General features: G+C 39.4%; 1 protein-coding gene across 10 annotated transcripts in view; it reads right to left on the bottom strand.

Annotated features, from left to right (window-relative positions):
* The window catches only part of MAST4 (microtubule associated serine/threonine kinase family member 4), a 721,413-nt gene that overhangs the window by 198,843 nt on the left and 508,010 nt on the right, over positions 1–14,560 (bottom strand). The window lies entirely within an intron of this gene.

Genomic DNA, 14,560 nt, shown 5'->3' with positions numbered 1-14,560 from the left:
GTGGTTGGTGCGTAAATTTGAATAACAGTCGTATTAACTGGTCTTCCTTGTAGGTGTATGGATATTATCCTATCACTGACAGCGTTGTACTTCAGGGTAGATCTTGAAACGTTCTTTTTGACAATGAATGCAACACCATTCCTCTTTGAGTTGTCATTCCCAGCATAGTAGACTATATATGACTGTCTGATTCAAAATGGCCAGTACCAGTCTATTTCAGCTCACTGCCTAGGATATCGATGTGTATGTGTTCCATTTCATTTTTGACGATTTCCAATTTTCCTAGATTCATACTACGTACATTCCAGGTTCCAATTATTAATGGATGTTTGCAGCTCTTTCTTCTCATTTTGAGTCGTGCTGAAAGAACTGAAGAAAAAATTCAAGCCTCGAGTTGCAATAGTGAAGGATTATATGGGGAAAATATTAAACGACTCAGGAAGCATCAAAAGAAAATGGAAGGAATACACAAAGGCGTTATACCGAAAATAATGAGTCGATGTTCAACCATTTCAAGAGGAGGCGTATGATCAGGAACCAATGGTACTGAAGAAAGCAGTCCAAGCTGCTCTGAACGCATTGGCGGAAAACAAGCCTCCAGGAATTGACGGAATATTAATTGACATGTTTCAAGAAACAGATGCAGCGCTGGAGGTGCTCACTCATCTATGCCAAGAAATATGGAAGACAGCTTCCTGGCCAACTGACTGGAAGAGATCCATATTTATGCCTATTCCCAAGAAAGGTGATCCAACCGAATGTGGAAATTATAGAACAATATCATTAATATCACATGCAAGCAAAATTTTGCTGAAGATGATTCAAAAACGGCTGCAGCAGTATATCAACAGGGAACTGCCAGAAATTCAGGCCAGTTTCAGAAGAGGACATGGAACCAGGGATATCATTGCTGATGTCAGATGGACCCTGGCTGAAAGCAGAGAATACCAGAAGGATGTTTACCTGTGTTTTATTGACTATGCAAAGGCATTGGACTGTGTGGATAATAACAAATTATGGATAACATTGCAAAGAATGGGAATTCCAGAACACTTAATTTTGCTCATGAGGAACTTTTACATAGATCAAGAGGCAGTTGTTCGGACAGAACAAGGGGATACTGATTGGTTTAAAGTCAGGAAAGGTGTGTGTCAGGGCTGTATTCTTTCACCATACCTATTCAATCTGTATGCTGAGCAAATAATCCAAGAAGCTGGACTGTATGAAGAAGAACAGACCATCAAACAACCTGCGTTATGCGGATGACACAACCTTGCTTGCTGAAAGTGAAGAGGACTTGAAGCACTTATTAATGAAGATCAAAGACCACAGCCTTCAGTATGGATTGCACCTCAACATAAAGAAAACAAAAATCCTCACAACTGGGCCAATGAGCAACATCATGATAAATGGTGAAAAGATTGAAATTGTCAAGGATTTCATTTTACTTGGATGCACAATCAACAGCCATGGAAGCCGCAGTCAAGAAATCAAAAGACGCACTGCATTGGGTAAATCTGCTGCAAAGGACCTCTTCAAAGTGTTGAAAAGCAAAGATGTCACCTTGAAGACTAAGGTGTGCCTGACCCAAGCCATGGTATCTTCAATTGCATCATATGCACGTGAAAACTGGACAATGAATAAGGAAGACCGAAGAAGAATTGATGCCTTTGAATTGTGGTGTTGGCGAAGAATATTGAATATACCACGGACCGCCAAAAGAATGAACAGATCTGTCTTGGAAGAAGTACAACCAGAATGCTCCTCAGAAGCAAGAATTGCGAGACTGCATCTTACATACTTTGGACATGTTGTCGGGAGGGATCAGTCCCTGGAGAAGGACATCATGCTTGGCAGAGTACAGGGTCAGCGGAAAAAAGGAAGACCCTCAATGAGGTGGATTGACACAGTGGCTGCAACAATGGGCTCAAGCATAACAACGATTGTAAGGATGACCCAGGACCGGGCAGTGTTTCTTTCTGTTGTGCATAGGGTTGCTATGAGTCGGAACCAACTCGACGGCACCTAACAACAACAACAATGTCAGGATGCGTTATAATAGCATAATACTGGGGAGTAAACCTAAAAGTACAAGACAAGGGTACAAAAACCCCTAAAGTACAATAAATTCCAGGTTAATAAATCCTAAAACAGCCATAAAGTAGAATATAATAAAATCATTAAAGCCCATTGTGGTAGGATAAGTAATAACCCCCAAAGATATTCAGGTCTTAATCACTGAAATCTGTGAATATGCACCTTATATGGCAAAAGGAACTCTGCAGATGTGATTAAGGATCCTGAGATGGGGAAATTATCCTGAATGATCAGAGTGGGTCCTAAACTGTAATCACAACAGTAAGGCTCAAGCAGATTTTACTACACAGGAGAATGTGACGCACTGAAGCAAGATAGCATGCTTCTGGCTTCAAAAATGGAGAAAGAGGCCAGTAGCCAAGGAATGTAAGGAATGCAGCTCTAGAGGCTGAAAAAGGCAAGGAAATGGATTCTCTCCTAGAGCCTCAAGGAGCTTAGCCCTCTGACACCTTGATTTTAAGACTTCTAACCACTGGAACTGTAAGAGAATAAATGTATGTATGTTGTCTTAAGCCACCAGGTTTTGTTGTGAATTGCTACAATCATGTTTTGAAGAACATATAATAAATGGGAAATGCTCCTGAAATAACATGTAAAACAATCAGAAAAAATGGAGTAGGTCTATGGTCTTAACTTTGTTTAAAATATAATGTATATGAATGCATATGAATAAAAAAATATAGAAATAAACACAAAGGAGTTTTAGTGAACATCTATTAAGACAGGGAACAGAGGGCCCCCCAAATCTGCAAACAAAGTAACAGGAAATGGGCCAGGGTGCAGAAACAAAGCCATTCCCCAGAACAATGGGGCAAGGTATCAGAAAATAGCCTGCAAACTTCTATAAAGTTGTCTAACAGAAGCAGCTAGATAAAACCACCCCCAGGGACATGTGCAGAACATCCACCTGTGACCGCTGTGTGACCTTCCACCAGGAGCAGTGAGGGGCAGCAGCAGCCGCCAGGAGACTGCGTAGGTGCAACACCCCATAATAAGTCCTGCTATGAAGCCCAGAGGCCTCCAGGACAGGAGCCATCCTAGAAAGCTGCTGTTTATGCACTGTAGTTAACATATCCCCCCATCATGCCTGTGAATAAACAGGAATCTTTTCCTGTCCAAGAACTTTTAAAAACCCCGGTGGGTCTTTTGTTCTGTGAGACAGGGGTAAACGTTGCTTTAGGCCATCCTTGTCTCTGTAAAGCTTTGCTCCTGTGGAAAACTCTACGTGCCTTACCTGCTCATTCTTGACCAGTGAAAGGCAAGAACCTTATTCCGGTAACACTATGAGTGTGGAATTATGGTTAATTTCATTCTTATTAATACTTTTTATACTTTTAAAAATGAGTCTATGTTATTTTTAATTAGGAAAAATAAAAATATTTTTTCAATTTCCATGAGCCACACATATGATGGAGAGTCTTGATAAAGTTCAAGTTCCTTAGAATTTAAGAATACTTTGGAGAATTTACAAACAAGAAAGAACACATACTTTTACTCTGACATTTTCATAAAATCGATTGATATTCTTTGATACACAAAACGAGATGCATATGTAAAAGTTCTACAAGCCCTGGAAATAAATACTAAAATCGCTTCAAAAAAGAAGTCTTTCTACTCCTAGAAATTTTATAATACAAAAATGAAAAATATTTCTGTTTCCCAGACATAAATCCTTACCTGTCTATGGCAACTGGGCAAATGGATATTTTCAAAGCTGGCTGGGTTATAAATGCATGAAGTGTCTTGCTTTTGGTTGAATACATGTATTATTATCTGCAGATTTGTCAGGCTGTGCATTTTATGTGCATAGTTTTGAATTCCAGGCCTGCTTCCCTCCATTGTGCTATACAATGAAACCTTTCTTCTTGGATTGCTCAAAAAAACCCTGTACTCTTGGAAAGTAAACTTTACTTTAATATTAAAACCCTAGAATTGGTCAACATTCACCCATTTCAGGAAGTAGAATATGATCAAAAAGCAATGGTATTAAAGGAAGAAGTCCAGGTTGCACTGGCAAAAACAAGTCCCCAGGAACTGATGGAACACCAAAAGAGATGTTTCAACAAATGGATGCAGTGCTGGAGGTGCTCAGTCATCTATGCTAAGAAATATGGAAGACAACCACCTGGTCAACTGACTGGAAGCGATCCATATTTGTGCCCATTTCAAAGAAAGGTGATTCAACAGAATACAGAAATTATCAAAATAATATTTATATCACAGGCAAGTAAAATTTTACTGGAGCAGTTGCAGCAGTACATAGAAAGGGAACTGCCAGAAATTCAAGCCTAATTTAGACAAGGCCATAGAACGAGGGACATCATTGCTGATGTCAGGTGGACACTGGCTGAAAGCAGAGAATAGAAGAAAGATGTTTACCTGTGTTTTATTACCTATGCAAAAGCATTTGACTGTGGGGATCATAAAAATTATGGGCAATATTGGGAAGAATGGGAATGCCAGAACACTTAATTGCGCTTATGCGGAACCTGTAAATAGACAAAGAGAAAGTAGTTTGAACAGAACAAGAGAACACTGTGTGGCTTAAAATAAGGAAAGGTGTGTGTCAGGGTTATATCTTTTCACCATACTTATTTGGTCTGTATCCTTTAGCTACTCTATGTACAAGAGTTTCCATCTCTTCTGACATCCATTATGGTCTTTTCTTTATTTCCTGTCTTTTTCATGACCTTTTGCTTTCTTCATGTATTATGTCCTTGATGTCATCCTAAAACTCGTCTGTTTTTCAGTCATTAGTGTTCAGTGCATCAAATCTGTTCTTGAGATGGTCTATAAATTCAAGTGGGACACACTCAAGGTCATATTTTGGCTCTCATGGACTTGTTTTAATTTCTTCAGCTTCAACTTGAACTTGATATGAACAATTGATTGTTTTCAGTAAGCCACTGACCTTTTTCTAACCGATGATACTGAGCTTTTTCATTGTCTTTTTCCACAGATGTAGATGATCTGATTCCTGTATTCCATCTAGCGAGGTCCACATGTATAGTAGCCGTTGACATTGTTGGACAAAGGTATTTGCAATGAATAAATCGTCAGTCTTGCAAAATTCTATCATGTGATCTCTGGCATCATTTCTATCACCAAGGCCATATTTTCTAACTAAACATCCTTCTTTGTTCCCAATTTTTGCATTCCAATCATCAGTAATTATCAAAGCATCTTGACTGCATGTTTGATCAATTTCAGACTGGAAAAGTTGGTAAATATCTTGAATTTCTTTATCTAAGCATTAATGTTTGGTGTGTAAATTTGAATAATAGTGGTATGGATACTATCCTATCACTAACAGCGTTGTATTCTAGGATAGATATTGAAATGTGCTTGTTGATGAAGAATGGAACTCCATTCTTCTTCAATCTGTCATTCCCAACAGAGTAGACAAGGAATGGTCAATACCAGTCCATTTCTGCTTACTAATGCCTAAGATATCAATCTTTATGTGTTCCATTTCATTTTTGACAACTCCCAGTTTTCCTAGATTCATACTTCCTACATTCCATGTTCTCATTATTAATGGATTTTGCAGCTGTTTCTTCTCAGTTTAAGTAATGCCACATCAGCAAATCAAGGTTCTGAAAGCTCTTCCCCATCCACATCATTAAGGTTGGCTCTACTTTGAGGAGTGTCGTATTTTGAGTGTCTTCTGACCTGAGGGGCTCATCTTCCAGAGTATATCAGGCAATCTTCCATTGCTATTCATAAAGTTTTCACTGCCAATTTTTTTTTTTAGTTTAGATTGCCAGGTCCTTCTTCCTAGTCTGTCTTAGTATTGAAGCTCAGTTGAAACCTACTCACCATGATTGGCCCTGCTGGTATTTCTAATACTGGTGGCATAGCTTTCAGTATCACAACAACACGCAAGCCACCACACTACAACAAACTGACAGATGAGTGGTGGAGGTGATTCTTAACATTAAAGTTTTAGAAGCACTGCATAGGAAAATAAAAAATCTCTTTAAATGGAATACTTTATGATGCAGACATTGGTATCTCTCCCACCTCATCCCTTGACACCTGTTCCCTCATGGTTTATGCTCCGCTAATAGTAAAATATGCACTTGTCAGAAATATTGAAATGCTTTAGGCTCCCAGACACAGTAAGCTCTATTACACCTCACTGCCTTTGCACATCCTGTTCCCTATACCTTTTCTGCCTGGGAAACTTCTGCTCAACTTTCAAGGGTGAGCTGTAAGGTTACCTCACCAGCAAAGTTTGCCTGCCTTTCTCTTGCAGGCATAAGTGCCCCCCGCTCCCCGATCCTCAATGAATTTTATGCGTAAACATGCCTCTATTAAAACAACCATTTTATTGTAGCACAATTATGTGTTTACAGGTCTAATTCCTCACTAGGCTTTATGCTCTCCAAGTATAAGGACAGTTTCTATTCATCTGTGTATGCCTCAAAGTACACAATAGATACTCAGCAGAATGAATGGATGCACACACATAATTTTTTAAGGTTAGCTTAAGAAACAATCCATTTTATTTTTCTCACATAAGTCCTAGAGGGGTGCTTCCAAAAGTATATTGCTATTTGTCTACTGGTTGGATTTTTCTTTTTTAACACAGTCGTTATTGACAATCTTTGTGATGGATAATAAAAAGAACAATAAACATCTAAGTAAATGGCATTTAGATAGTGTTTAGTTACCTAGTGCTGCTATAACAGAAACACCACAAATGAGTGCCTTTAACAAACACAGTTTATTTTCTCAGTTTAGGAGGTTAGAAGTCCTAATTCAGGGTGCCTGCTCTAGGGGAAGGATTTGGCTCTAGGGAAAGTCTTTCTCTCTCTTTCGGCTCTGGAGGAAGGTCCCTTCTCTTTGAGCTTCTGCTCCTGGGCAACCTTGATGTGGCTTGGCATCTCTCTTTCCCCATCTCTGCTTCTTTACCTTACTTGTTTAATCCTTTTTATTATCTCAAAAAAGATTGACTTAAAACACACCCTACACTAATCCTGCCTCATTAACATAACAAAGACAATGCATTCCCAAACGAGATTATAACCACAGAGTTAGGATTTACAACACATACCTTGGAGGGGCACAATTTGATCCCTAACATTCTACTCTTTGGCCCCCAAAAATGTATGTCCTTGCCACACGAAAATACATTCACCCCATCACATCATTCCAAAAGTCTTAAATCAAATCCAAGTCCAAAATCTCATCTTCTGAATCATTTAACTCAAATATGGGTGAGATTTAGTCATATACTATCCTGGGGCAAAAATTCCTCTTCATCCGTGAACCTGTGAAATCTAGACTACAAGTTATCTGTTTCCTAAGTACAAGTGGTAGAACAGACACAAGGTAGACATTTCTAGTACAAATGGGAGAAATTAGAAAGAAGGGATAATAGGCATCCAGCAAGTCCAAAACCCAGCAGAACCATTTACATTAGCTCTCAAGTTTTGAAAATAATTGTCTGTCCTCTAAGTCCATTTGGACAATGGCCCTGCCATCCAGACTTGGGGTATTGACCATGCTTTTTGGATGCTGGGTGGAGATTCCTCAGCCCTGGGCTTCAGCTCAGCCTTCCAGGGCCTCTGGGATGGCAACTCTCCTCCCTCAGCTTTGGGTGGTCCCATTCTCCTAGTTCATCTGAGTGGTGACCCCATACCCTCGGCCCCAGCAGGCCCTCCTCTTCTGTCCGTTGGGCATGGCAAGGCCATGCCTTCAGCTTTGGGTGGTGGCACCATCCCCCTGGCACATCTTAATGGCAGCCTCACACTCCAGAACTGAGTTGGCGAAGATCTAACTCTTTGAAACCTAGGAGGCTGTGGCCTTACCCTTTGATATCCAGGAGACTGTGGCCCCACACTTTGAAAGCGAGATGGGCCTGCTTCCTGTGTTCCTTCAACAGCCAGACCCAGTGCCGTCGAGTGGATTCCGACTCACAGAGACTCTATAGGACAGAAGTGTTCCTTCAACAGTTCTGCTTATTTCCAAGCTACCCCAGTGATAGTCCTTTTCTTTTCTTGGAGGACAACAGATGTAGCTTCTTTGACTTGTTTCCTGCCTGTAAAATTCCAAAAGGTAGACAGTTTTCTTTCCTTTCATCCTGTCTCTGATCCCTTCAGTCTAAGATGACGGGTTTTCTGGTATGGTAGTTGGTTAGATCCATCAGTCACAAGCTTAATCTCTTTAACAAAAGATCGTGTAGTCACGTTCTTGGCGAAAATTCTAGGACACATGTCCTTAGTCTGTACAACAAAATTTTCCAAATCTTTAAGTTTTGTTTTCATTTTGCACAGTTCATTTTTAAGTCCATCTCTTTCCTCTCACCTTTTATGATACGCTGCAAGGAGAAACCACACGGCCCTTTAAGATCTTGTTTAGAAATCTCCTCAGCCAGACATTCAAGTTCATTACTCACAGTTTCTACCTTCCACCAAACATTTGAACATAATTCAAACTAGTTCTTTGGGACTGCATAAGAAGTATCACCCTTCCTCCACTGTCTAATCCATGTTTGTCATTTTCTTTTAAAACCTCCCCAGAAGCACATTTAATATCCACATTTCTAACAACATTCTTTTGCTGGTACCATATATATTCTCTAAGACAACAAGAGACTTTCTCTATAACTCTCCTCACTTCCTTCTGAGCCTTCACCAGAATTGCCTTTGATATCCATAATTCTACAAACAGTCTCTTCAAGGCAATCTGGGCTTTTACTATTAAAAAAACCATTGCCATCGAGTCAATTTTGACTCACAGTAACTCTATAGGACAGAGTAGAGCTGCCCCATAGAGTTTCCAAGGACTGGCTGGTAAGTTCAAACTCCCAACCTTTTGGTTAGCAGCCAAGCTCTTAACCACTTGGTCACCAGGGCTCCACTTTCACTGTTAGGCACCTTGAAATTCTTCTAGCCTCCACCCATTTTCCAATTCCAAAACCGCTTCCTCACTGTATTTGTTAGAGTGGCACCCCACTCCTGGTACCCAATTCTGTCTCAGGTATATAGTGCTGTTATAGCAAATATATAACAAATGCGCAGCTTTAACAAAAAGAAATTTATTTTCTCGTAGTTTTTTAGGCTAGAAATCCGAAGGCAGGGTGCCAGCTCTAGGGGATGGCTTTCTCTCTTTGTTGGCTCTGGAGAATGGTCCTTATCTCTTTAAGCTTCTGTTCCTGGGCAATCTCCATGTGGCTTGGCATCTCTCTTCCCCCATCTCTGCTTAATTAGCTTGCTTGTTTAATCTTTTTTATATCTCAAGAGAGATTGACTTAAAACACACCCTATACAGATCTGTATCATTACCTTAACAGACATCACATTCCCAAAAAGGATTATAACCACAGGCATAGAGGTCAGGATTTATAACACAGATTTTCAGGGGACACTATTCAATCTATAACAGGTAGATTTTCATGTGAACTAAAAAATGAATCAAAAACTCTTCTAGCGTCTTACTTTCCTTCACAAGAATGGCTGAAGTGTCACTTGGTGTCCTTGGAAAAGACACCTAAAAACAGGACTAAGACAAATTGACCTTTTTCCAAGGCTGAAAACTCCATCCTGACAGGGATGTGATCAAGCACACCATTCAGGCAGTGGACAGATAGGAAACAAGGGTGCAACATCAATAGTACTCAAAATCTGCACTGCCATCACATAGCCAGGGGCTCCTAGCTCGGATATGTCAACTTTCGTAGCAAAGGCTTCCATGCTATTTGGGAGAGTTGAGAAGATGAACAGACGTAGCTAGTTATCAACTTCCAACATGCAGGGAGAATTCTACAGATGTCACATCTAATGACAAGATGACACATCATCCCAGGAATTGCAACAAATGTTCTCAGTTGACTAGGTAGCATATGACTCTTGTGCTGAGAGTGGTGGAAGCTAAGCATTTTTCACAATTTAATATATTTTTGAACAGGCAATATATGCACAACATAAACTGGCCCAAAGGTATAAAAGGGCACACAGTGAAAACAGCAGTCTCTCTCACAGCCCTAGTTCTTAGCCTCCCAATTGCCTTCTGTGCATAAAGGAGTTGACACTGCAGGCCTGACACTGCTATACTGAGAAAGTCATGCTTAAAAGATTACCTCTTGGCTGATGTCTGGGAACCTCGATTTGGGGAGTGATCCCACCATTCCCTAACTAATAAGGGCTGTTTACTGTGCTTAAACTGTACGAACAATGTCCTTTATGCTGATCACCTACTTTCTTTCTAGGAGTCTGGAATTGGGGTACGTGATAGGCAAAGGCTGACTAGGTAACTAATCCCTGATAAAACCTCAGATTCCTAGGTTCAGGTGAGCTTCCTGGGTAGAAAACACTTCACACATTTTAAATTAAGTGCATCCTGGGTAACTCCTGGAAGCTTGTGCTTGGTTTCCTCTGGACTTCTCCTCATGTGCCTTTTCCCTTTGCTGATTTTGCTGTGATAAATCTTTCCTGTGAATATGACTTCTGAATAATAAATAATAATAATAAATGCTGACTCCTGAAGGGTTTTCCTAGTGAATTACTGAATCTAATGGTGATATCAGGGACCCCAGACACACCCTCCTTAGAATCAACCTCTTATACCAATTTCTTATTAATGCTTTAAAGATATTCTGTGCATATATATATATAAATATATGCATTTATTCTGCTACTACTGTGGTTTCAGTGTGAATAAATAACTTAGTAAAAGTGCTACTACGGAGGACTAAGGAATACTTTGGTCAATATGGGGTTAACATTTTCCTACCATTTGGCAAATGTATAGCCACCATATCTCTGATTGCAGCAAGAATAAAAAGATTTTATAATAAAATATCCTAAAGGCAAGGCTGGAAAAATGTAGGAATTAATCCAAAGGAGTAAGAAACCCATGACAAGCTTTATCTAGAACCTTATATGAGATGTTTGAGAAGTCAATGCCAACATTTGACAATCAGCCATTTCCTCTCCTAGCACCACCTTCTCTTTGGCAGATGCCCATTCTTACATCTTGTTTTTGCTCTTATTCCACAGTCGACCAATCCTATCTAAGGTTAACTAAGAATTAATGTTTTAGTTGATAATATTGAAGATGTGACCACCCAGCTAGGTTTACATTTTAAAGGGAGTAAAAGTTTTAGAGAAAGGTATAGGTGTACGTGAAAGCATGAGTTTATGCCATCCCTGACTGCGGGAGCCTGAGGTTTCGTGAATGATGCTCCCAGTCAGAATGTTCAAACTGGCTTCCCAAAGAGTACTGGCTATCACTCCATCTCCTCATATCCTTTCATTGGATAAAAACAGACGTGAAGATGCAGAACATTGCACTGAAAAGGCTATCGTTCCCTGACTTAAACACGACTGTCTCTTTTATTTTCCACTCAGGCATAATACAATAATAATTTAGTTACTAGTTATGCAGCCACCAAACATAACCATTATAAACATTATATCATAACATGATAACATGTTACATGAAAAAAGGCAGAACATAGAAAGCATAACTACAGTATAATTACAACATACAAACTCATGCACATGTATAGAAAAGGATTAGCGGACAATGTGGAAAACTGGACACAGTTCATCCTGAGTGATTTATTTTATTCTTTTATTTCTACCATTGTGGTTTTCATATGTCACATATTAACGTATAAAATATATTTTACATTATATATTTGTAACAGTTATTTCCTGGTCTGTAATCACTTGTTCCATGATTGTATCAATTTGCCTTGCTGTCAACTCATCTTTCCTGAAGTAACTCCAACTGCCCTCAAATGACACGGCTTGACCATCAACACATACACACGCCACACACAAATGGTAGAGCCCAGGGTGGCTTTCTAGTGGGGGATCAGTGACACACAACCTTCAATTGTTCAGAAGCACTAAACTGTAAATCACCAAGAGCTACAAGGTAAACATAATGATCATTTAACATCTTAAATGGCAACTGATACTGTCAAATTCCTTTCTCTCCACTTCAAAATAATAATTTATTTATCACTTGTAATTGTCTAGTAGCAAAGCTTTAAAAACATTACTGCAGGACTCATGGCTCAGAAAAGTCCATCTAATGATTCTGTTCCAGAAATGGGACTGGATATCTTTCCATGAACTATCAAAAATCTGTGGAGTCTTGTGGGATATTTAGGTCAACTGGTAAAATACAGTTCATAAAAAGTTCTACGTTCTAGTCTGGTGAGTAGCATCGGGGGTCTTAAAAGCTTGCAAGTGGCCATCTAAGAAGCAACTACTGGTCTCTTCCTGCCTAGAGCAAAGGAAAATGAAGAAAACCAAAGACTTAAGGAAGTAATTAGTCCAAAGGAATAATGGTCCACATGAACCACATCTTCCTCTAACCTGAGACTACAAAAACCATATGGTGCCCAGCTACCACTACCAATGATTCTGACCAAGATCACAATAGAAGGTCCTGGTTAGAATGGGTAAAAATATGGAATAAAATTCAAATTAAAAAAAAAAAAAACACCAGTTTCTGAAAGAGACTAGAGGAACCCCCAAGACTGTTGTCCTACGACGACCTTCTAAACTGAAACTGAAGACACTCCCAGAGACCACCTTACAGCCAGATAATAGACAGGACTATAAAATAAACACTAACACCTGTGAACAATGTACTCCTTAGAACAATCAACTGTAGGAGATCAAAAGGGCAACGTCTGCCCAAAACAAAAGATGAGAAGGCGGCGGGGGACGGGGGGACAGGGATACTGGACGAATGGAAATGGGGAACCCAGGGAGGAAATGGGGAGAATGCTGACACACTGTAGGGACTGTAACTAATATCTCGGAAAAATTTCTGTATGAACAATGCAACCCCAATTCAAATACCAACAGCATTCTTTGAAGAGGTAGAAAAACTAATCATTAACTTTATACGGAAAAGAAAGAGGGCCTGGATAAGTAAAGCACTATTGAAGAAGAAGAATAAAGTAGAAGGCCTTGCACCATCTGCCCTCAGAACCTACTATACAGCCTAAAGTAGTCAAAACAGCCTGGTACTGATACAACAATAGATACATTGACCAATGGAACAGAATTGAGGACTCAGATGTAAATCCATCCACCTGATTTTTCTACAATGGCCCTAAGTCTATCAAATGGGGAAAAGATAGTCTTTTTAACAAATGGTGCTGGCAAAACTGGATGTCAATCTGCAAAAAAAAATGAAGCAGGATGCATACCTCACACCATACACAAAAATGAATTCAAAATAGATCAAAGACCTAAATATAAAACCAAAAACCATAAAGATCATAGAATTAAAAACAGGATCAATGCTAGAGACCCTAATACACAGCATTAACAGAAAACAAACTATGCCTAACAATATACAAACTCCAGAAAATAAGCTAGATAAGCTAGGAGCTTCTAAAAAACACTTATGCTGATCAGAAGACTTCACCAAAAGAGTAAAAAGGGAACCTACAGACTGGGAAAACATTTTTGGCTGTGGCAAATCCGACAAGGGTCTAATCTCTCAAATCTACGGGAAAATCCAACACCTCTATAACAAGAAGACAAATAATCCAATTAAAAAATGGCAAAGGAAATGGACAGACAGCTTCACCAAAGAAGACATTCAAGTGGCTAAAATACATGCCAGGAAATGCTCAAGATCACTAGCCATTAGAGAAATGCAAATTAAAACCACAATGAGATACCATCTCATCCCAGCATTACTGGCACGAATCAAAAAAAAAAAAAAAAAACAAATGTTGGAGAGGCTGCAGGGAGACTGGGACTTTTATGCACTGCTAGTGGGAATGCAAAATGGTACAACCGTTTTGGAAAACGATACGGCACTTCCTTAGAAAGCTAGAAACAGAAATACCATACAATCCAGCAATTCCACTCCTACGAACATATCCTAAAGAAATAAGAGCCGTCACATAAATAGACATATGCACACCCATGTTCACTGCAGCACTGTTCATAACAGCAAAAAGATGAAAACAACCTAGATGCCCATCAAAAGATGAATTGATAAACAAATTATGATAAACAAATTATGGAACACTACACGACGATAAAGAGCAATGATGAATCTGCGAAGCATCTCACAACACGGATGAATCTAGAAGGCATTATGCTGAGTGAAATGTCAATTACAAAAGAACAAATACTGTATGAGACCATTACTGTAAAAACTCATGAAAAGGCTTACACACAAAAAGAAATCATGTTTGATGGTTAAGAGGGAGGGGAGCAGTGGGAATGGAATAACACTAAATAGACAATAGATAAGTGGTAATTTTCGTGAAGGGTAAGACACTATACGATACTGAAGAAGTTGGCACAACTTGTCCAAGGCAAGGTCATGGAAGCTTCATAGACACATCTAAACTCCCTGAGCAAACGAATTACTGGGCTGAGGTCTGTAGGGATCATGATCTTGAGGAACATCTAGCTCAACTGGCATAACATAGTTTATAAAGAAAATGTTCTACATTCTACTTTGGCAA

Source organism: Elephas maximus, chromosome 2 (genome assembly GCF_024166365.1).
Source record: "Elephas maximus indicus isolate mEleMax1 chromosome 2, mEleMax1 primary haplotype, whole genome shotgun sequence".
Lineage (NCBI taxonomy): Eukaryota > Metazoa > Chordata > Mammalia > Proboscidea > Elephantidae > Elephas > Elephas maximus.
The sequence above is the reverse complement of the archived record's forward strand: the minus strand, read 5'-3'. Positions and strand labels throughout refer to the sequence as shown.